This window comes from Spermophilus citellus (genome assembly GCF_964194105.1).
Source record: "Spermophilus citellus genome assembly, chromosome: 7".
Lineage (NCBI taxonomy): Eukaryota > Metazoa > Chordata > Mammalia > Rodentia > Sciuridae > Spermophilus > Spermophilus citellus.
In genome coordinates, this window is record NC_138188.1 from 80169368 (window position 1) to 80192968 (window position 23601).

Sequence of the window (23601 nt, forward strand, 5' to 3'; positions counted from 1 at the left end):
ACTGGTGTTTGATCTCTGTTTTCACTTAAAGTTAAATGCTGGACCTCAAGATTAACCCACAGAAGCCAGCATTGACTTTATTGTTAGTTTCTTATTTTACAACAATAGTTGCCAAATATGACTTGACTCCACAATTGAAGTTCTACTAACAGAAACCTAAAATATGTGGCATTGGCTATGGGTTATACCATAGGTGTGATGAGGGAAAATTAAAGAGAATATAACATAATCAGAAAAAAATGTTGGTTCCTTATACTGTTCTTAAAAGCATAATTCTTAATATTATTATATCTCATGTTAATTTCTTTAAAAATGACCTGATGAGTTAAAAAAAAAGATATTCTGGAAGGTAATGTTTTTGCTTAATCAAGTTTATTCAAAACCATCACACTCTACTTCACATGACTTTTTGAAAACTATCACAACCATAATCAAAGACTTAGAATTACTCCAAAACTATATCATGTAATGTTTTTGCTTAATCAAGTTTATTCAAAACCATCACACTCTATTTCACATGACTTTTTGAAAACTATCACAACCATAATCAAAGACTTAGAATTACTCCAAAACTATATCATGGTCCTTCCTTTTGGCCTACTTGTTTTAGCTATCCCTCTGGTTTAGGCCATCTCTAGAATGATCAACATTAATTTTCAAAGTAATTGAATAAATTGTGAGATCTTTTTCTTCTTCTTCTTCTTTTGATATTGGGACTCTAACCCAGGGGTGCTTTACCACTGACTTATACCTCCACATCCCCAGGCCTTTTTTATTTTGAGACAGGGTCAGTTAGTTGCTGAGGGTATCACTAACTTGCTGAGGCTGGTCTTGAACTTGAAATCCTCCTATCTCAGCCTCCTGAGTTGCTGAGATTACAGACGTGTGCCACCACCCCCAGCATGAATTGTGAGAAATAACTTTGCTTTCTGTATTGATGATTTTGTGAATCAAATCTAGTCATAATCACATATAAGTATCTGTTTTAGTCAAGTTTTCCACTGCTGTAACTAAAGGACCTTACCAGAACAATTATAAAGGAGGAAAAGTTTATTTGAGGGTTCATAGTTTCAGAGGTTTCAATCCACAGATAGCCAGCTCCATTCCTCAGGGCTCAAGGTGAGGCAGAACAACATGGCAGAAGAATGTGGTTGAGGAAAGCAGTTCACAAGATGATCAGAGAGCAGAGAGAGAGAGAGAGAGAGAGAGAGAGAGAGTCAATTTCCCACATACAAATATATACCGAAAAGCTATGCCTGCAATGCCCCACCTCCTCTAGCCACACCCAATATTTCTTCAGTTACCTATCAATTAATTCCATTAGGTGATTAATTCACTGGTTGGATTAAGGCTCTTGTAACCCGATCATTTCTTCTCTGAACCGTCTTGCATTGTCTCACACATGAGCTTTTGGGAGACACCATATCTAAACCATAACATTCTGCCTCAAGGAGTGGAGCCTGCTCTCTATGGATTGAGATCTCTGAAATAAGTGAGCTCCCAAATAAAACTTTCCTCCTCTAATATTGTTCTGGTAGGGTCTTTTAGTTACAATGGTGAAAAAACTGACTAAAACTGTATTTTAGCAATTCAACTTTGATTACCTTTACACTATCACAGTACTCCATGTTTTCTGTGCTTCTTGGAAATTTGTATGCCTAATAAATTTTGAGCAAATTATACATTTTCATGCCTTTATATTTCTCTCCCTTGCAAATTCTTGCTTATTTTTTTTTAGACTAACCTCTAAAGTCACCTTTGGTCTTCTTCTCTTACTCTTTCCCATTCCCCACCATCCAGTAAAAGTCATCCCTTCTATAATGACACAGATATACTGTTCCTGCTTCTATTATACTGCTTACCGTTTACAATATGTTATTTGGAATATCTGTCTTCTAGTTCACAGAAGACTGTAAAATCTTCAAAGGCCTGGACTTTTCCTTATTCACTTAAGTATCCTCAGCATCTATAAAGGTTCTAAAGTTATCAAGAGATTAATAAATATTTGTTGAAAAAAGTTTTAATTACCATAGGCAACAAAAATGTAGCTAAAGAAATTTGATAGAGTTCTTTTTGTGTGTGTGTGTGTGTGTGTGTGTGTGTGTGTGTGTATGTGTATAATCAGTAAATTCTCTGTTATAATACTCAAAGACTCAACAATTTGGGAGTACAAATTATGTATAAGATATTGTGTTAAGGGTTTGAAAAAATGCAAATGTAGTTAAAATATTCTCTGACCTGTAGAAATGAAAAACAATGTCATCAGTTAAAACAATAACAGTTCACCAAAAATTTTACCATATATTTTATTTTATTCAGTTTTTCTATATATCTTTCTACTTTATTGGTCCAAAATGATCAATTAATTTTTGAATTCTTTTATTTTTCTTGGCAATTGATTTTTTTCAATAAAAATAAATTTTTTTTCAATAAAAACCAAGTCTTTACTATGGTTTGTAAGTGTTTGTTTCCCCCAAATTTTTATGTAGAAATCCTAACCCCCAAGGTATAGGATTGGGAGGTAAGGCCTTGAAGAAATCATTTGATCACAGAGGCAGAGCCCTTATGAATGAGATTAACATCTTTAGAGAAGGAGCCTGTGAGACATCTCTTGCCCCTTCCACCATGTGATGATAACATAGCCAGAAGGCACTATATATGAGCCAGAAGGTAGGTCCCCAACTGACACTGAATCTGCCTTGATATTGGAATTCCTAACCTCCAGAATTATAATAAATAAATTTCTGCAGCTCATAAGCTACCCAGTTTATGTATTTTGTAAAGCATTCTGACAGATTAAATCTTCTTATAAAAGTTTTCCTTTAAAATTTACATCACTAGATACATTTTGGAATTGTGGCAGCTTTAATACTTTGTTCTTTTGAAAATTGCATCAAACCCTTTTTACAAATAATGTTTTTAAAACATATTGGATACTTTCTCTTGCTAAATTATGAATAGTGTCTATAGAAAATATTACCTGTTTGCAACAATGTACATCTTCATTTTGGCCTTTGGTCTTTAGTGATTTTCTGAAAGTATAAATATTTAATTTGAGATATAGAAGCTATGTGATGTACTAAAATATACTGATTAATGATTTATATGTGTCTTTCTGTACTATATACCTAGATGAAAAAGAGTGCTCTTTTTTTTTTTTTCTTTTAGAAGTTGAGTTGTCTTGGGCTGGGGATGTGTCTCAAGCGATAACGCGTTCACCTGGCATGTGCCAGGCACTGGGTTGGATCCTCAACACCACATAAAAATAAAATAAAGATATTGTGTCCACCGAAAACTAAAAAATAAGTATTAAAAAATTCTTCTTTCGCTCTCTTTCTCTCGCTCTCTCTCTCTCTCTCTAAAAAAAAAAAAAAAAGTTGTGTTGTCCATATAGGAATCAAACAGATCTACATTTATAGCTTTCATTTTTAAATAGGTGCAGTGAAAGATCTTACATACTAATTACACTAATGTTTGTTTGACACATCCTGAATTATACTTTTAAATTATTCTTTTATTAAAAAGTACAAGACAGTCACTGTGTCACACCAGCAGATGCTCTAACTTTATTTTGTTACTGAATGATGTTCATGTAACATTGATTGGTGAAAATTTTAATAGTTAGAAAAAAAATTAGTTATAATTTAAACTCAAAATATCATCAACCTGTATCTGGAAAATTTAGTGATCTTTCAGACATTTTATTCTACTCTTCCTTCCTGGAATTCAACTAGGAGATTTCAGTCTACAAAAACATGCCTAGAACACCTAGCATCATTTGGAAAGCAAACTGCTGGAATATCTAGTGACAGTGAATGATAACTCCTTGCTGCAACTACTCTATTTTGGGTCAGCAATTGCTATTATCATTTTATCTTTAAATTAAAGTCCTATGTTTGGTTTCTATCACTGATATACAAAATCAATCTATTCTTCTCACCTAGAATAGGTCTAAAATGGTTTCAGGACAGCTATCCTGGGTCCAAAAGTATTGTTTGTGCAAGAATTTGATTTTATTTATTTATCAGAAAATATGAAATTACTTTACATTAGGTGTCATGCTAGGAATTTAAGATACAATTTTAAACTGTACTGATTTTGTTCTGTGTTCATGAACTCACTCTCTAGTGAAGGGTGCTGATGATAAACAAATAAGGAACTAACATGCAGGGTTTTGTTTTAAGACTTTATTATCCTGATTTTACTTCTCTAAGTATCCTCACTTCTACAAAGTTGGAGTTGTTATTCCCATTTGATTGTAATATTCCAAATATGATACAATTAATAATAACTTTAGAGAATTCATTGAACCTCCCAATGCCTCAGTTTCCAAAACTACAGTAGTATTAGATAAAGAACACACACAAATGTTGAGCATTGTGCTTGTCATGTATCAAGTGCTCCATATATCTTAGAATCTTTTTTTAAACTTAAAAATAATGTTCTAATTATTTATACATCATAGTATAATGCATTCTGACACATTATACATAAATGGAGTGTAATTTCTCATTCTTCTGTTTGTACATGATATAGGATCACACCTGTCATATAGTCATATTTGTACATAGTGTTAAAATGTCTGATTCATTCTGCTTTTCTTCTAATTCCATACTTCCTCCCCTCCCTTCACTCCCCTCTACATAATACAAAGTAACTCTATTCTTTCCTAGCTGCTCCCTACCCCCATTGTAAATCAGCACCTGTATATCAGAGAAAACATTCGGGCTTTGGTTTTGGGGGATTGGCTTAGCGTGATACTCTACAGCTTCATCCATTTACCAGCAAATGCCATAATTTCATTGTTCTTTAAGGCTGAGTAATATTCCATTGTGTATATGGACCACAGTTTTGTTATCCATTCATCTGTTGAAGGGCACCTAGGTTGATTCCATAGTTAAGCTATTGTGAGTTGAGCTGCTATAAACATTGATACGGCTGTGTCACAGTGGTATGCTTTTGGTATAAGTCCTTTTGGTATAAACTGAGGAGTGGGATGATGGGGTGAAATGATATTTCCATTCCACATTTTCTGAGGAATCTCCATACTGCTCTCCATTGTGGTTTCACCAATTTGCAGCCCCACCAGCAATGTATGAATGTACATTTTTCCCCACATTCTCACATTACTATTGTTGCTTATATTCTTGATAATTGTCATTCTGACTGGAGTGAGATGAAACCTTAGAGTTGTTTGCATTTTTCTAAGTGCTACAGATGTTGAATATGTTTTTATGTATCTGAGGATTGATTGTATTTCTTCTGTGAACTGTCTGTCTGTGCAGTTCCTTAGCTCATTTTTTATTGGGTTATTTGTGTTTTTGGTGTTAAATTTTGAGTTCTTTATATATCCTGGAGATTAATGCTCTATCTGAGGTGCATGTGATAAAGATTTTCTCCCATTCTCTCTATTCCTATTCTTGATTGTTTCCTTTGCTGTGAAGAAGGTTTTTACTTTGAGTGTATACCATTTATTGATTCTTTATTTTACTTCTTGTGCTTTAGGAGACTTTATAAGGAATTCAGTTCCTAAGCCCACATGTGAAGATTTGGGCCTAATTTTTCTTCCATTAGGCAAAGGGTCACTATTCTAGTTCCTAAAGTTTTGATCAACTTTGAGTTGAGTTTTGTGCAGGGTGAGAGACAGAAGTTTCATTTCCTTTTGCTACATATGGATTTCCAGTTTTCCTAGCACCATTTGGTGAAAAGGCTATCCTTTCTTTAACAAATGTTTTTGGCATCTTTGTCTAGGATGAGATAACTCTATTTTTGTGGGTTTGTCTCTGTGTTTCTATTTTATTTCATTGGTCTTTGTATCTTTTGTGGTGCCAATGCTATGCTGTTTTTGTTACTATTTCTCTGTAGTATAGTTTAAAATCTGGTATCGTGATGCTTTCTGTTTCACTTTTCTAGGCAAGGATTGCTTTGACTATTCTGGGTCTCTTTATTTTTCCAAATGAGTTTTATGATTGCTTTTTCTAGTTCTGTGAAGAAGGTCATTGGGATTTTAATAGAAATTGCACTAAATCTACATAACTTTTGAAAATATTAATTCTGCCTAGCCAAGAGCATGGGACATCTTTCCATCTTCTAAGGTCTTCTTCAGTTTTTTTTTCCCTTGGTGTTCTGTAGTTTTCATTGTAGAGTTTTTTCACCCATTTTGTTAGATTCTGTCCCAAGTATTTTCTTTTCTTTCCCTTCCTTCCTTCCTTCCTTCCTTCCTTCCTTCCTTCCTTCCTTCCTTCCTTCCTTCCTTCCTTCCTGTTTTAGGCTATTGTGAGTGGGAAATTTTTCTTAATTTCTCTTTTGGTGGATTCATCACTGATGTATAGGACTGTGTTTTATTTGTGGGTGTTGATTTTTTTTTTTTTTTTAGGGAGAGAGAGAGAAAGAGAGGAGAGAAAGAATTTTTTTTTAATATTTATTTTTTTAGTTTTTGGTGGACACAACATCTTCGTTTGTATGTGGTGCTGAGGATGGATCCCAGGCTGCATGCATACCAGGCGAGCGTGCTACCGCTTGAGCCACATCCCCAGCCCTGGTGTTGATTTTATATTGTGCTACTTTTCTGAATTCATTTATTATTTCTAGAATTTTTCTAGTGGAAATTTTTGGATCTTCTAAATAATCATGTCATTGTCAAATAAGGATAGTTTGAGTTCATCTTTTCCTAGTCATATTCTTTAAATTTCTTTCTTCTGAATAATAGTTCTTTCTAGAGTTTTAGGATGCTGTTGAATAAAGTGGTGAATGATGGTATCCTTGTCTTGTTCCAATTTTTAGAGGGAATGCCTTCAGTTTTTCTCCATTTAGAATTATGTTGGCCTTGGGTTTAGCATAGATAGCTTTTACAGTGTTAAGGCATGTTTTCACCATCCCAAGTTTTTCTTGTGTTTCAAACAGCAAGGGGTGCTGCATGTTGTCAAATGATTTTCCTACATCTGTTGAGATGATCATACGATTCTTGTCTTTAAGTCTATTGATGTGATGATTTATGTTTATTGATTTCCATATGTTGAACCAACCTTGCATCCCTGGGATGAACCACACTTGATCATGGTACACTATCTTTTTAATACGTTTTTGTATGATTTGCCAGAATTTTATTGGGAGGTTTTACACTTATATTCATCAGGGGTATTGGTCTGAAGTTTTCTTTCTTTGATGTGTCTTTATCTGGTTTTAATATCAGAGTGATACTAGCTACCTAGAATGAGTTAGGAAGGATTCCTTAATCTCCAGTTGATGGAATAATTTGAGAAGTATTGATATTAATACTTATTTGAAGGTCTTGTAGAACTTGGCTGAGAATTCTTTTGGTTCTGGGTTTTCTTTTTTTGGTAGGCTTTTGATAGCATCTTCTATTTTTTAACTTGAAATTGATCTATTTATGTTGTATATGTCCTCCTGATTCAGTTTGTGTAGGTCATATGTTTCTAAAAATTTCTCAATGTCTTCCAAGATTTTATATTTTATTGGATTATAAATTTTTGAAATAGTTTCTGTTTGTCTTCTGTATTTCTATAGTGTCTGTCATGCTATTTCCTTTTTTATTAGAAATATTAGCAATTTGAGTTTTCTTTCTCTTTCTCTTCCTTAGTGTGGCTAAGGGTTTATCAAATTTATTTATTTTTTCAAAGAACTAATTTTGTTTAGTCAACTTTTTGAATTGTTTCTTTTTAAAAATTGTATTGACTTTAACTCTCATTTTAATTATTTTGTGTCTTCTACTGCTTTTGGTGTTGATTTATTCTTTTTTAAGGCTTTAATATGAAATGTTAGATCATTTATTCATTGACCTTTAATTATTTTAGTGAATGAGCTCAATACAATGAACTTTCCTATTAGCACCACCTTCACAATGTCCTGAAGGTTTTGATATGTTATATCACTAGTCTCATTTACCTCTAAATTTTTAAATTTATTTCATCCCTGATTTCTTTTGGTGTCCATTCATCATTCCATAACATATTATTTAGTCTTCAGGTGTTAGAGTAGCTTCTATTTTTCATTTTATCATTGATTTCCAATTTCATTCCATTATAATCTGATAAATACAGGGTATTATCTTTATTTTTTGTATTTGATAAGAGTTACTTTGAGACATAAGATACAGTCTATTTTAGAGAAAGATCCATATGCTACTGAAAAGAAAGTTTATTGGCTCATTGATGGACGAAATATTCTATATATGTATGTTAAAACTAAAATATTGATTGTATTGTTTTGATGTATACTTTTTTGGTTTAGTTTTTGTTTGGAAGATATATCCAGTAGTGAAAGAGGAGTGTTAAAGTCACCCAGTATTATTGTGTTGTGGTCTATTTGGTTCTTGAAATTTGTTTGGTGTACATAGGTGCCCCATTGCTTGAGGCATAAATATTTATGATTGTTATGTCTTACTAATGTATTATTCCTGTACACAGTATGAAATGTCCTTTGTGTTTTCTGATTAGCTTTGGGTTGAAGGCCACTTTATCTGATATGAGGATGGAAACTTCTGCTTGTTTTCGCAAAGTATATGAGTAATATGTATTTTTCCCCATCCTTTTTCTTCAGTCTGTGGACGTCTTTGCCTATGAGGTGAGTCTCTTTGTGACCTCATATTGTTGGGTCTTGTTTTTTCAATCCAATCTGCCAGTTTGTCTTTTGATTGATGGCCAGAAACATTCAAGGTTATTATTGAGAAGTGATTTGTATTCCCAGCCAGTTTGATTTATTTCTGGTTTATAATGTCTTAGTTTCTCCTTTGACTAACTTTTCCTTTAGTGTAGTTCTTCCCTTTGCTGGGAGAAACTTTTTTTTTTTTTCATTTAATTTTCATGGAATATTTTGTTGGGAACTTTTTGTAGTGTAGGCTTTCTAGTTGTTATATCTTTTGACTTTTGTTTATAATGGGAGTTTTTAATTTCATGTTCAAATTTGAAATTTAATTTTGCTGGATATAAAATTCTTGGCTGGCATCCATTTCCTTCAGAGCTTGATATATATTATTCCAAGGCCCCCTAGCTGTGAGGGTCTGGATTGAGAAATCACCTGAGATATGAATTGGTTTTTCCCTATACATAAAGTTTCTCATATTCTCATCTTAGTTGATAGGTGAGGTTGTCTGGAGTTTGATGATAGCTCCACCCTCAGGATGGTGAGCATTGCTAGGGTGGGAGGGTTCCTTCTGGAGATGGAACTCCTGGAGGCAAAGTATAGCAAGTGACAGTCCATGTTGGAAGGCTGCACCCCAGGAATCTCCTTTGGGCCCCACTTGTATGATGTAGGAGCCTGATCTTTGTCCCTTAAGTTGCCTGTTGACCCCATAATTCCTTGTCTCTGACTTCGTCTCCAAACCCTATCTCTCCCACCTCTGGCCTTTTTGATTCCCAATTAGGCACTTCTTACCAGGTGGTCCTCAGTGCTGAGCACCTGTACCTGTGCATCTGTCATAGAGAGCTGTTCTGGATAAGGCAAATAAGGCATTGAGAGCTGCAGGCCAGTCATGTGGCTTTGCGCACTGGGTTATGTTGGTGCCTAGGGAGGGGTTGGGAGATGGAGAATTGAGAAGCCAGAGGGTCCTGTTGGGTCCTGGACCTGGTTGGACCAGGAGATTGTTGAATGCTGGACTGCGAAGGGATTTGGTATCAGGCTACTTCCAGGACCCAGCAAGTGCTGGTCAGAGTGGACCCTGAGGACCCAGTGGGTGCTGCATGGCTGGATGGGTGAGTGCCGCAGTCTGGCTGCAGCAAAATAACTGGGGGGTGACGAACAACTTGTGTACATTGATACAGCAGGAGTGGGAGGCGTTTATTGTAGGACAGGAGGGGTATATATACTTTCCTGAATACACACAGCTTATCTTAATTAGCATAAACTAGATACAGCAGCCAACCAATAAGGAATATCCACACTTAATGGCTCACTGGTGTTACTTCACAAACCACTCCCTCTGGCAAAATGCCAGGCACCATCCTGACTTGTTTACAGACCCTAACAGGTGAGCTGAGTGCAAGATGCCCTCACACCTTTCAACATTCTGACCCACTGTAGCCAGCCTTGTCTGCCCCTATATGCTTCAGAACTTGCAGAGCTGAAAGTCCAGCTCTCTCCAGCCTCTCTAGCCTGTGTTACCCTGGGTGAAATACTCCCAGTTTCTCATTTTCCTCAGGATTGCTAGGCTCAGATAGGCCCATGCAGACCTAGCTGCAAACTCTTGGATCTTGGTTTAAGTTCCTTTGTCTCCACCACACTGCAGTCCAGAGATCTCAATCTTTTTTTAATTAGCAATTAGAGAGACTACCAGGAATGCACTCACATAAAGGAGTGACCATGTGAAGAAGCAGCAAGATGGTGGCTATTATCACAACTAGCAGAAGGACCTCAGGTGTAATCAAACCTGCAGGCACCTTGATATTGGACTTTGAGTGTCCCAAGATGAATCTTAGCAATTCTCATTGCACTCCAGAAACCTATAATTATCTTTCTTGTTTATTTCTAAGTACAGCCTAAATCACTATTTTTTATTTATTTTATTTATTTTTTATTTTTTTTATTGTTGGTTGTTCAAAACATTACATAGTTCTTGATATATGATATTTCACACTTTATATATCATATTTCACACTTTACTATTTTTTAAATACATTATACTGCTTTTGAAACTTTTCCATTTACCCTTGTTCTTCGGTATGGCTGAAATACCATGCAATTGGGATGTCTTATTTTTCAAGTAAACTTTTCACTATTTTAAGTTTATCTCCATAAAAGGACCCATCATTCTAAAAGCTATCTATATTGCTAGATCTTGATGGTGTTGTACAACATATTTCCTACTCACCCATTTTGTCCATTCTGCATTTAATTAACGTTTACTATTTTAAAAACTGGACTTGCCCCAATTCAAAGTTTTATAATAAGCCACTGACCTGCTGAAAGGTGAGTATTATGGAAAAATTACTTTTTAAACATTTAAGACATAAGGCTTTATATTTAATAATAGTAGTATACAAATCCAAACTTTCCTTAGTATGTTTAGACATATTGCAGTTCTTCCTGAGTCTTACCCTAATTAATTTAAAGTGCTGCTGTAGCTACACCAAACCTTGTTTGGATATGTGAGTGATGGCTGAGATAAGATTAAGTATACAAATACAGACTATCTAATCAAGAAAATCACCAATTTACAGACTAGAGGGAGAATGTGTAAGTAATGGTAATCATAATCATATTTATGACAATAATAATATTTATATGATTGGTTAATTGAGACTTCCTTTGGTGAATAAAAAAAAACAAAACAAAACAAAAGGAAAGGCAGATGAACAAATCAGCAGATGCTTCTGTTACAGCTGCCAAGAGGCACAAGACTTCTTCTTACAGACCATCTGAAATTTATTGTAAAACTTTTGTCTGTTGAAAGCTATCCACACCTACCAGACGTGCTATTAAAGGAGAATGCCATCTCTTTTACATAAATGATACAATGCCCAGAACAAGTCATCTGTAGGATAATGGCATCATTCTTGATATCAAATAAGTGGTAGACAGATTTATTGGACTTGTAAATGCATATTTGTCTAGCACACACTTGCATGCTGATAGTTGTTTAAAGGGTTATGTCTAATTATGCTCTCCTGAAGTACTGCATAGACATTAATACCATCTGCATGGAGGAGACAAGACTGCAATCACTACTATTTTACATAATTCTGAATAGCTATCCATTTAGATCCCTTGGGACATGATCTATGTTACCTTGTAAGCATTTGGTTATTCTCAAATTGGTCATAATTACAATTCCTTTTCAAAATGCACCCCAAACTCTTTAATAATATTAATTTATTGTTCACTTTAACATATATTTATTTTAGGTTTTCTGAGTAGTGGCTCATCAGTTGTGACAGAAAAAGAAAAATAGTTACATGGAGTTTTCAGTTATTTTTAAAGGACTTAGTCACTTGGTTTGAGAGTGACTAGATATAAACTTTTATTACCATTAGTAGCAACCAGCCTGCTGGAAGAACAGTCAGTGGGTCAGTGAACTGATATCATGTTATTTTGACTTTTGTCATCTTTAGCTACTCAGCTAAGGCTTAACTTAATCCTGTGAAAGACTCAGCAAAACTGTTTTCATGTTTGCATGGAGGGGGCGTGGATTGGGGCAAAGGTCATACATATATTGTCATAGTACAGCCAGAACTTGACACCTCTTTTTTTTTTTTTTTTTTTTACTTTTATCACCGCCTCCTTTGTGTATTACAGTGATTATTGCAATTGTTTCCAGGTAGTCTGCCAAACTATCAGGTCTAATCAGCTCTGTAGAGAATGAAGGAGAGCCTGCATGGAAGATACTGCCTTTAGAGTAAGGCAAACTGAAATTTTTCTCAAGACACCCAGGGAAGAGTACTGGATCCCAAACTACAAGAAGTAGTTTTAGGTAGACAAGTATGTGGGATGACAGTAGAGTACGTAAAATGTTTAGAAAAATAAAGAATGTTAAAATAGTAAAAATTGGAGGGGAAAATAAAATAAGAATAAAGGGCATATACAACACCTCTATATTATATTCAGATGTCCCAGTCCTCAAAATCCTAATTCATGCAAAGTTCTCAGTTTCACATATGTTGGGGATGTGAGGGTAGGATAAAGGGGGAGAAGGAAAAAAAAAAGAAAAAAAAATTCTCAAAAGGAGAAACCAGCATTTTTGCTAGTTTTAGAGATCCATATCTTTCCTGCTTCCCTTCTTATTAAGTATGTGGGGTTGTCTGTTGTTAGCTGGTATGTCTGCCCTCAGGATGGTAAAGGTAACCAGGGTGGGAAAGCTGGTCCTGGTGCAGGGAACTTGGAAGTAAGGAGTGGCACCCTCAAGCCCCTGCAAGAAGACTCCACCTCAAGGGTCTCTTTTTGGGTCTGCTCATATGACTTGAGCACCCAGTCCTGACTCCCTATCTTGCCTGAAGATTTCCCAGTTCCTGGTCTCTCTGTTAGTCTCCAAACATTTGCCCCATTTCCCTCTCCCTTAGCAGTTCCAAATTGAGGGAATTCTCTTCCCAAGGCTCCCATGGGCATCGCCCGGGTCACATTGCATATCTGTCCCACTGAGAGCTGTTTTGTGTTGGGCAGCTACTGTGTTGAGTTACCACTGCTGGGGAGAGGGAGTGTTGGAACCAAGCTCCTGGCCAGCTGGAGTTCCGATCTGGGAGCTGTCCCCACCAAATATGGCAAGGAAGTTGAGCCAAGATGGAGGCAGTCTGCTTCCAGCACCTGGGTGTTAAGGTGTCGGGTGGGACTGGGGGAGCCGAGTGATGATGCCCTGCTGAGGGTAGGTAGCAGCTGAGTGACCTGCATGGGAGCTGAGTGATGTCTGGGAGCTCTGCAGAGGTGCTGATAAGGTGATTCTGCTAAGGCACTTGTGTGCCCTGCGTTGGCTAGGACTTCAGGAGTTGGGTGTTGGGAGCCAGAAGTCCTGCTGGAACACTGAGGCTTGAAGCCCTGCACAGGAGCAGAGTGCTGGTGATTTCTGCAGAAAGCAGCTGTATAGGGGTCCTCTATCACTCTCAGAGATGCCATATTCCCACTAGGTGAGATCTGGGTCATGGAACATCACAGAATGCTGTCTCTCTCTGGCCCGCCATCTTGAATTTCTTCCCCAGTCCTTTTAGTTTTTTAATTTTGAGCCAGGGTCTTACTATTTTGCTGAGGTGGGCCTTGTACTTGTGATCCTTCCACCTCAGTCTCCTGAGTCAATATTTTTTAATTGTACATATTTATGGGGTGCAGTGTGATAATTTGACATATGTATATGATGTGAACAGATAAAAAAATGGTAATTTGCAATTCCTGCTCCTTAAACATTTATCATTTTTTTTTTATGTTGGAAACCTCCAAATTCTTTTCTAGTGGTTCTTTACAAAATATGCTCAAAATGTTCAATTCAACACTATACTTTTCAAGCTTAAAGGGTCATGAGGAAATAAAGTATGCATGAAAATTAGAATAGTAGTTTAAATTGGACAAGACATATATCTCATAACTGCCAATATTCTGAAACTCCAATTATTAACATTTGTCATGAGGCATTCCATTTTAATCTTTTTATAGTTTATAATAAATCTAAATTTGATAGTTCAGAAACATTAAGATCAGTTGATTAGACAACCCTACAGTAAAGTCAGTAATAAATACAAAATATATTCTGGGATGGGGTGAAAAAAAAAGGTTCTTTGTGAATTCTGACTATTAGACGCAAAATATTTGCGGTATTAGTTTCAACCCTAATAAGAAGTAGACCAATTGCCTATTTTTATAAGAGTCAGACTAGAGAAGATATATAAACCTAAAATATTAATTACCACTCCTGATGTAATTATGACTGTCAATTTTTGAAAAGAGGACTAAATGCACATAATGCAATTAATATTAGCATATTAATATTTGCTGTGAATTAAACCTACTTTTATAATGAATTAAGGTTTACTTCCTCATGTAAAATATTAACTGAAATAAGAGTCTTCTAGCTAATTACCAAATGCATTTTTCCTTTTTGCAGCATCCTTATAGATAAGAGACATATATTGGTCATTTATGCTTTTAATAAAGCAACAAGGAATCTTCTGGGCTAACACAAATACTCATGAATAATTATTGCTTATGAAGATGATTTTATGTTCCTGGTTTTACACTGGTTGATACTGCATTAAAACTTTCAAGAATACATTACTTTATTTTCATGAAAATAGAAACACTCATAGGAAAGGATTTATTGATAACCTATCTTCTGTGGAAAAAACGACTTTTAAAAATATATTTATGTTACAAATTATGAAGGAATAACCACTTTAATATCATTGAAGGCTCTATGTATATATAACCCACTTAATAGTGGGAAAATGTAATTTTTAAGCCTCCAAAAAAAGTCCATTTTTGTTGAACCACTCACAAATTCTACCACTTTCTCTAGTTTTCTGAAGCCATGCTTAGAAGAATTAATCCAATTACAATGTCCTTGATTAATTAAAGAATTATTTCAATTACAATGTTTTAAACTGACATTAGGAAGAGATATGAGTTTTTCTACAGTATCAGGAACTGCTGGTTTCCTAAAATATATTTAATTTGCATTATTTTGAAAAATTAAGTTTATGGCCATTCTTTTTTGACCCAGGAAGTGATCAACATTATTTAACTTATCATCCTCATTGACTTGAGATAACTTGATGCAAATTGTGGAAGCACTCAATTCTTGCATTTATTTATTCATTTATGCTTCACATATTCATTTAACAAATGTACATTGAGTGCCTATCTAGCATGCTGGCCACTATTCTGAGCATGGAGGTTAGATCAGTAACAGAACAGCAAGGGGAAACGCCCTGAGTGAAGACAGAATAAACATGATGGAAACCACGATGAACAAAAATAAGGCAGCCTAGTATCAAGTGGCTTTTGCGAGGGTCATCAAGGAGGCCTCTATTTAAACATAGTGTTTCTGTAGATAGCTACAAACCATGTGGATATCTTGGGGGGGGGGGAGATTGTTCAGAGTGAGGTAAGAACAAGGACAGCAGCTCTGAGGGAGGATCAGACCTGTAAAGGAGAGCAGGAAAGTCAGTCTGTCTGAAGCAGAGGGAAGGAAGGGTAGAGCAGTGACAGGAAAGAAGGCCTGAGAAGTGCTGTTCTAAGCTGTCTACACACTCAGGGAACACACAAATACATGTGGTGACTTTTATGCTAATAGAACTCTTATTCCCGAAAAGGCCAGAATACTATCCAAGAGAATGGCAGAATGTATGACACAGCTAAATTATTAATTTTGCAGTGCAGATTTTATGATAGCAACTAATTGTTTAAAATTAGTGAAAATATCCTGACCTTGAAGGAACTGTTAGCTTAGAATTACCTTTAACTGCTTTTTGTTCTACTTGAAATATCTTACAAATTTGGAGAGCTCAGCTAAAGTTTTCAAAAGTAGATTAGATTATGTAAAATAAAGAATGGCATATTAAACATAGATGGGACATACATTTCGCAGATTATTTCTTTTTCTCTTAGGCATAAACATTTGAAATGAAAACAATGAGCACCAGGATTCAATGTTGGTTCACTTAAGACTAGCTATGTTTACCTTAAGTTTTTATTTCATTTTATTATTTTCTCGTGCCCACCCACCCCCCACCCCCGCCCCCAGCTCTCTTTCCCAGGAGCATTACTTTGGTAGACTAGAGAAATGTGTTAGACATTGACATTCATCAATGTCAATTGAATTCAAAACATATATTGAACTAAAGGGAGAAACATAATGTGATCATTATACCATTGTATAATGATTAGCAACTGGTTGAACAACTTTATTGTAGGGTATGTATGGACTTACATAAATCTTGTCATGTTCAAGCAATTAATTTTTGAGCATTAACAAGTGCCAAATGAAAAGCTACCACACATTGCAAATACATTGATCAATGAACTGACATATATCCTGCTCTCATAAAACTTACAATCTTGAAAGAGAAGACAGAAAATAAACTACCACAAGTGTGTTATAACATTTACAGAGGAGCTTCAGAACCATATGGAAGTGCTAAGTCACATAAGTGCTAAGTGTAGGCATAGGGAACATTTGCCTGGGGTGATGATTTAATATGTGTTTAGAGGCTAAGTATTTTAGCTAAATAAGGAGAAGGTGGTTGTGGAGAGTGTTTGAGACAGAGAATACATAACAAGGTGAAGCTATTCTGATGCTGAGATCATTATATAGAATAATTAAAGGAGTGGTAATATTGAACACAAAGAGCTGCAGTCATATTATGAGACTGAATATGTAGGCTGGAGTCAGATTGAAGTGTTTTGGATTTGTGCAGAAATTGGACTTTATTCATATTGCAAGGATAAGCCATCAACGGATAGAGGAACAGAGAATATGGTTAGTGTCCTTAACAGGTTGAATTGTGTTTCCTTCCAATTTATATGCTGGATTTTTAACCCCTAGAAACTCAAATTTTAGGGGTTAAATCACTTTATTTGCAAGCAGGGTCATTGTAGATATAACTAGTTGAGATACTGCTGGAAGAGGATGGGCCCCAATCCCAAAATTTTGTTCTAACAAAAGGGGAAATTTGGACACATGCACATACAATAGGGAGAACACCAGGTAAAGATGAAGATAAAGATCTAGTGAAACAGTGGAAACCAAACTGCCAAGGAAATACTGGAAGCTAGGATATTTCTCCACCACAGTTCTCCGACGGAATCAATCCTATAGAGACCTTGGTCTTTGATTTTCAGCTTCCAGAACTTGTGAGACAATAAATTTTGTTATTTTACCTGGGTGTGGTGTTTTGCTATAGCAGTCCTAATATAGTATCCACATTAGAACCCATAGCAATCACAAAAACTTAATATTAAGCTGAATATTAAATAATGACCTTATGTAAGGTTAAATGTTAAAATCCTTTCTTGGGTCAGAACTTAATTATGCAAGAATATGATGGCAGAGATACTGTTTAGCAGTTGTATGAGATTAAAAAGGCATGCATTCCTTTTGGAATATGTCTAATATTAATCATTGGTTTAGTCTGGAGCTCAATTCCATTTTAAAGTATATTGAAAACTATTTTATTTTTTGGAGTAAGAACATATCTTGAAATATTTGTTAGTGTGCTTGTCTTTCACACTTCCTGGTCACTTGACTCTTTCCTTCATCAGTGTTATATCAATTGCACTGAGAATTAGTTTTGTGCCACTGAGAATGAGATGAAAAAAAAAAAAGAAAGACAAGTTCTTCTTTTGAAAATATTAATGTCTTATTAGACCTTATTTAAGGTCTTATTAGAAATAATAATTTTGAAATCTAAGCTTTTTTATTTGCAACAACCAGAGATTTTGTAGTCGTGTTGTCCTTAGATGTTGTTGTTTTTGAGAGAACAACAAAAGGAAAGAATGGAAGCCATAGCATTGTGCTCCAACTTTGAAAATTTTATACAAATATTAGGATATATACCTAGATTTGAGAAGTGGGCACTTTTCTGTGTATGTTTCTTTCTCTTTTCCAAATATATATCTCTTCCTTTAACATTTATCTCTTAGGCAAACTGTCTCTCTTTGTACCACTAGCTTCCCTTACTTGAGCTGACTTGTGCAGATATGAATGTACATCTCACTGTGAAAACCTTTCCAGTGGCCTTTTTGGTTTCATTATGTCAATGGCTCTAATTCACACTGTTGTTTTCTAGATGAATATTAGTCAAGGTTTCAAATCATACATCTGTGTATTAAAATCATAATGGAAATAGAAACATTGTTTATATAAATAAGCTATATCATATTTTTGCCAAGTTAGCAAGTACAAAAAATAAAAGATTATTGAGAACATTCTGTTCCCTTGAGAAATAAATAAATGTCAACTTTTATTCCTTTTAAAATAATACAAAACAATCAAACACAAAGTTCACAAAATTATAAACTATAAATCATATCTACACTCATAAGGTTTGCATACTTTTTGTAGGTGGGTGTCCCATGGTCCATCTGTTCATATTCTTTTCCAAAATCTTTTCCTGGATTCTTTTGGATTAATGGATTATTTTTATGATTACTATTTTAACTCTAGTCATCACTTAGCTAACTCATTTTTTGATGATTAAACTAGTCAGTGATTTTCAAATTTTAGCATGCATTAGAATCATCTGGAGATCCTTCAAGCTTGAAATCACTGTATATCTGGTTAATTTGAATTGGCCTATGTATACATTATGTTAAAGTTCCTAATATACTATTCTTATATACTGGTTTCCTTGTTAAGACAAAAGACTGTTTCACTTTTAAAATTATGACTTATTTATTTATTTACTAATTTGTTCATTTGTTTACTTACTTTTGATTGCCTTTGAAGGCCATCACTGGAGATCAGTTTCTTGGTCCTTTGTGAGTTAGACAGGTTCAAACTCAGGTTTAGCTTATAATGAGATTAATGATGAAGTTAAACAGTTTGAGCTCACAATTACACTTAGAATAAGACTGAAGGTGAAAGTTACCTTCTCCCTAGAGTTCACTGCAGTATAAGTTTCACAAAGCCAAGGTATAATTGTTACTTACTCCAGTCCCTAGGATGGAATATGGAAAATAGTAGATGTACAATAAATATTGATTTAATTAACTAGTAAGGCCATATGGATCACCAATAAACTTATACTCATCTTTGGGAAAGATAATAAAGGAGAGGAATAAAATAAAATTTGAGTTATTCTTAAGTAACTTTCTGACATTGTCCTCTTTGATTTAACTGTAGTCACAGACATGTAATTTTGGTATAATTTTACTGAGGATCTAGTTCATGAGACAACAAAAGAAGGTGAAATTATTCTTGCACTAAATCCAGTTTTTGTTATGTAGGAATATATATTTATAATATATTATTAACACAACAATGAGTTAAAAATGACATGAAAGTTATAATTATATAAAATCACTGTGATAAGCTCCTTACTTTTATCAGTAGATGTTAATCTTGGTATTTTATTCATGATTCTCCAGAGAACTGACTCAGTTTGTTGTTTCGTGTGTGTGTGTGTGTGTGTGTGTGTGTGTGTGTGTGTAAACAGAGACAGATATACAAATAGGTATTGTAAGTCTTTGACCCACATAATTAGGATGGATGGCAAGTCCAAATGTGCAGAACTCCCCAGCAGGTTAGAGTCCTGGGAAAGCTAACAATGCACAAGAAATCGGTAGGCAGTGTATGGGAGAATACTCTTTTCCCTGGGAAGTCCTTTTTTTTTGTTCTATTCACACTTTGATTGGATGAGGCCTCATCAAATTATGAATGCTAATGTGCTTTGCACAAAGTTCCCTGAATTTAATTTTTATATATATATATATATATATATATATATATATATAATTAAATCTTAGAAAGATCTTATATACATAAAATCATATATATATATATATATATATATATATATATAATTAAATCTTTGTCCTTTATGAGTTAGACAGGTTCAACCTCAGGTTTAGCTTATAATGAGATTAATGATGAAGTTAAACAGTTTATATATATATATATATATATATATATATATATATATATATATATATATATATACCTCTGACTTGATATTAGCTATCTGAATAGATGCGTATTTAATTTTCTATAATTTTAAAATAGAAACAAAACTCTCCATTAAAACACAAAAATAGGGAAATGTCTTTGAATATACTCCAAAAGATTTATTATGTAACTAAAGTATATATAGTTCCCTAATAATTAAGTTTTATATAACTAATTATTGTGAAAATGAATCACTGTTTATAATAATTGGTGTTTTTCAAAGGATATTTGTTTCTATTGTGTTTTTAGATGAAGGAGTGGAGTGAACCCTATGCTTTCTGCAACTCCCTTTCCCCGAAACATACACACACACTTTCAGGCCCACAGCATCAGTTTCTGCTGATGCTCAGAATGTTGCTGCTGAAATTTCATTGTTGAGTCTTCCCGGAAATTTTTATAGGTCTCAGTGAGCCATTTTATTCAAGGTTGAGCCCTCTTTTCAGAAAAACTTGTATCAGACCAGTCAAAATGGTGGTACCAAAGTCAGGTTCCTTGCCTGAGGACTAAAGGGTCAGGCAACTCAGTGTTTTCTAGCTTCAAAAGTGCCCATAGTACTGAGACCGTTGTTGAAAATTCTTTGCAGAATAATCACTTTCCTACCCAATCCTGCTTCCCTCCCTCCCTCCCTCTCAGGTGTTTATCACTTCACCAATAAACCATTTTATGTGCATATCTCTTATTATACGTGAGATTATTTCAGAGCTAATATAAGGGTCCTGAAATAGTACTTTAAATGTATTTGATAATGTCAATGACAGGAAGGGTAATTGTAAAAATAAGTGATATTTATTTTTTATAGTGTGTTTTAATTTTCAACATGAGAAGACGGGCTTTACGAGAAATCCTTAGTGCATTATAAATTCCTTATTAAATATGTGTCTATTTTGAATTAAATTTGTGCTTATTTTATGATTATTTCCTTCATCATCCATCATCATTATCATTAATCAATATCAATTTATCGAGACAGGTTTGATTTCTTAAACCATTATTCAATGGTCTTATAAAAATGATTAAAGTAAGGGTATTATCCCTCCTTTACTTTCCTTCCCTGTGAATGATGGATTTTTAGATCTTAGATGCATTCTTTCTTTCTGTCATTAGTTTTCAAATCCTTCCACAAAATGTAGAGCTCTCATCCTACTTGGTGGCCTTATGTTTCAGCACTTGGCATTAGAGGAAATGAACCATGGATTTTATTTATCTGATTGCACATAAGAAGATCTGATTTGAGAGCAGCTATCTGGTTTATGGAAAGTCCTGGATCAAGAAAGACTATGTGGCCAGGTGCAATGTGACAGAATATCATGAGAAGAAAAGGCTTAGAAAAGCTTTAAATAAAAAGATTGCACCGATATAAAGCAGCAAGTATACTCCAGATGGAGGAGTCAGGAAGGCTCTCTTAATAGTGGTTATATTAAAAATCCTTCAGTTTCTTCACAGTGAAATCCAATATACTGCTTACCTCAAATATGGGATCATATTACTATTAAATGTGGAATAATAAGGCTATTAACTTAGTCATTTATTGAATACATAAAACATACAATTTTACATCTTGGAACTGCTGCAAAAAAGAGATATTCCACATGCTTCCTACTTTTTCCAAGATCAGCAATTTTAAATTCCCTGAGAAAAGACAGGAATAATTAATCTTTGGCAACTACTTCAGAAAAGCACTTGGAACATGATGCAAATTTATTTATATAGTCTGCAAAAAGAGATCAGTCTTATGACAATTGATTGTATTCTCTTTCACACACTATAGTTTCATTTTTAGGGGACATTTGAGAGTCACATTGTAGTCAACAATGATTTTCCTGTGCTGCTTTAATTTTGTCATGACAAGATTTTAATACCATGTAGGACACCCACTTCCTTATGGTTTTAAGCATAACTATGTGTTATATAATTTTTGTTTAATAGTTTTGTATTATTTTTCAAAGGAATTAAACTTGACATATATTCATTTCTCAAAGGAGGACAAAGTTCCCAGTAGTCTCAGTTTGGTTCAGTGGTTGCCAACCCAGCAAAAGATAATGACATTTATTCATTCTGCATAGTGTTTATATGTCCATTATGATTTTTAGTTACCAGGTGTGTGATTTAAAATCCTGAGTAATATTCACCAAGAAAACAACACAGCAAATTAGATCAATTGCAATAATGGAACCAAAACATATCACTGGAACGGTCTTCACCGTGATGACACAGAATAATGAGATTTTTTTCTGCAAATATTAAAGTAGATAACAATAGATTTGAGAAATAGGTAAACACTTTCCTGTTTGTTCTTTCCTCTTTTCCAAACTGTAATCCCTCATTTTGTATGTTATCTCTTAGGCAAACTTTATTTTTACCACCAGTTTCTATTACTTCTACGTTCTCATCTGTTTCTCGATAATGTTTAGGAAAAATGATGAGCAGTGGACATCCATGTATCCTCTCCTCCACAGGAGGGATGCTCTCAGGAAGAAGAAAAAGTAGAGCCTTCAAACCCCCTTTAAACTCACTACAAAGAGACTATTTTGAAAATTAGTGGTATTTGTTTACTAGGGGATTCTTTGCTGTGTAATACTTTTAAAGGATGGACTTAGACTAACTAGCATTGCTAATTATAAACAAACCTGGAACCTATGCAATTATAGAGCATAATTTTCTTGAGAATATCACATAAGCTATGGAAGTACCTAAGTAAGAAATAAAGAGGTTTCCTGATGAAGTAGCTACCTTCTCTGTAAATAATTACAGACTTTATGCAGAGTTTCCTTATTTTAGTCTATGCCATGCGCATTCTGATGAGGCACAATGGATTGCACAGCCGGTCCCAGACTCTTCCTGGCTTTTTCTATTCCCTATGCTCACTTGAGTAATTGAAGAATCAGTTATTTTTAATAATGAGTACATCTCCAATTCTTGTAAATCTGATTTATTAATCGGCTTCTTTGCAACCTCTCAGCATTCTAAATGGAGCTTCCTTCCAGGATTCATGTCAGGTTATGTAGATAATTGCCATCTAAAGAACAGATCATTATAAAAATTGACCACATGCTAACATGATAAATAAAATGGTTATTAATGCATTATTGTAGCAATATTATCCTCATTCTGAAGACAGGGCTCTGGTTTAAAGATTTGACTCCAGTGAAAAACATTAAAGACTCTTGGACACCTCTAACACATTAGCTAGGGAACAGGTCTTTGGTTACACTTCATATCACATTTATTGGAATAATCTGTGTATATTTGTTAGAAGAAAACTGAACTATAATTCACAGACACATATTTTAATAGTTTTCTCCTTGTTAAAAGAACCAGTTATCAATAGAATACAAAATAGAGGAAGAAAAAAAATCTGCTTAGGAAAACTTTTATCAAAACTAGTAAAATTTATCATCTTCATTCTTTAGTAAAATATGTGATAGGGATTTTCAGGAAGGGCTTAATAGTAATTTCCTAAAAGAATACACATTAATAGGAGTTCTGCCTACCTGTTTATGCAGGTA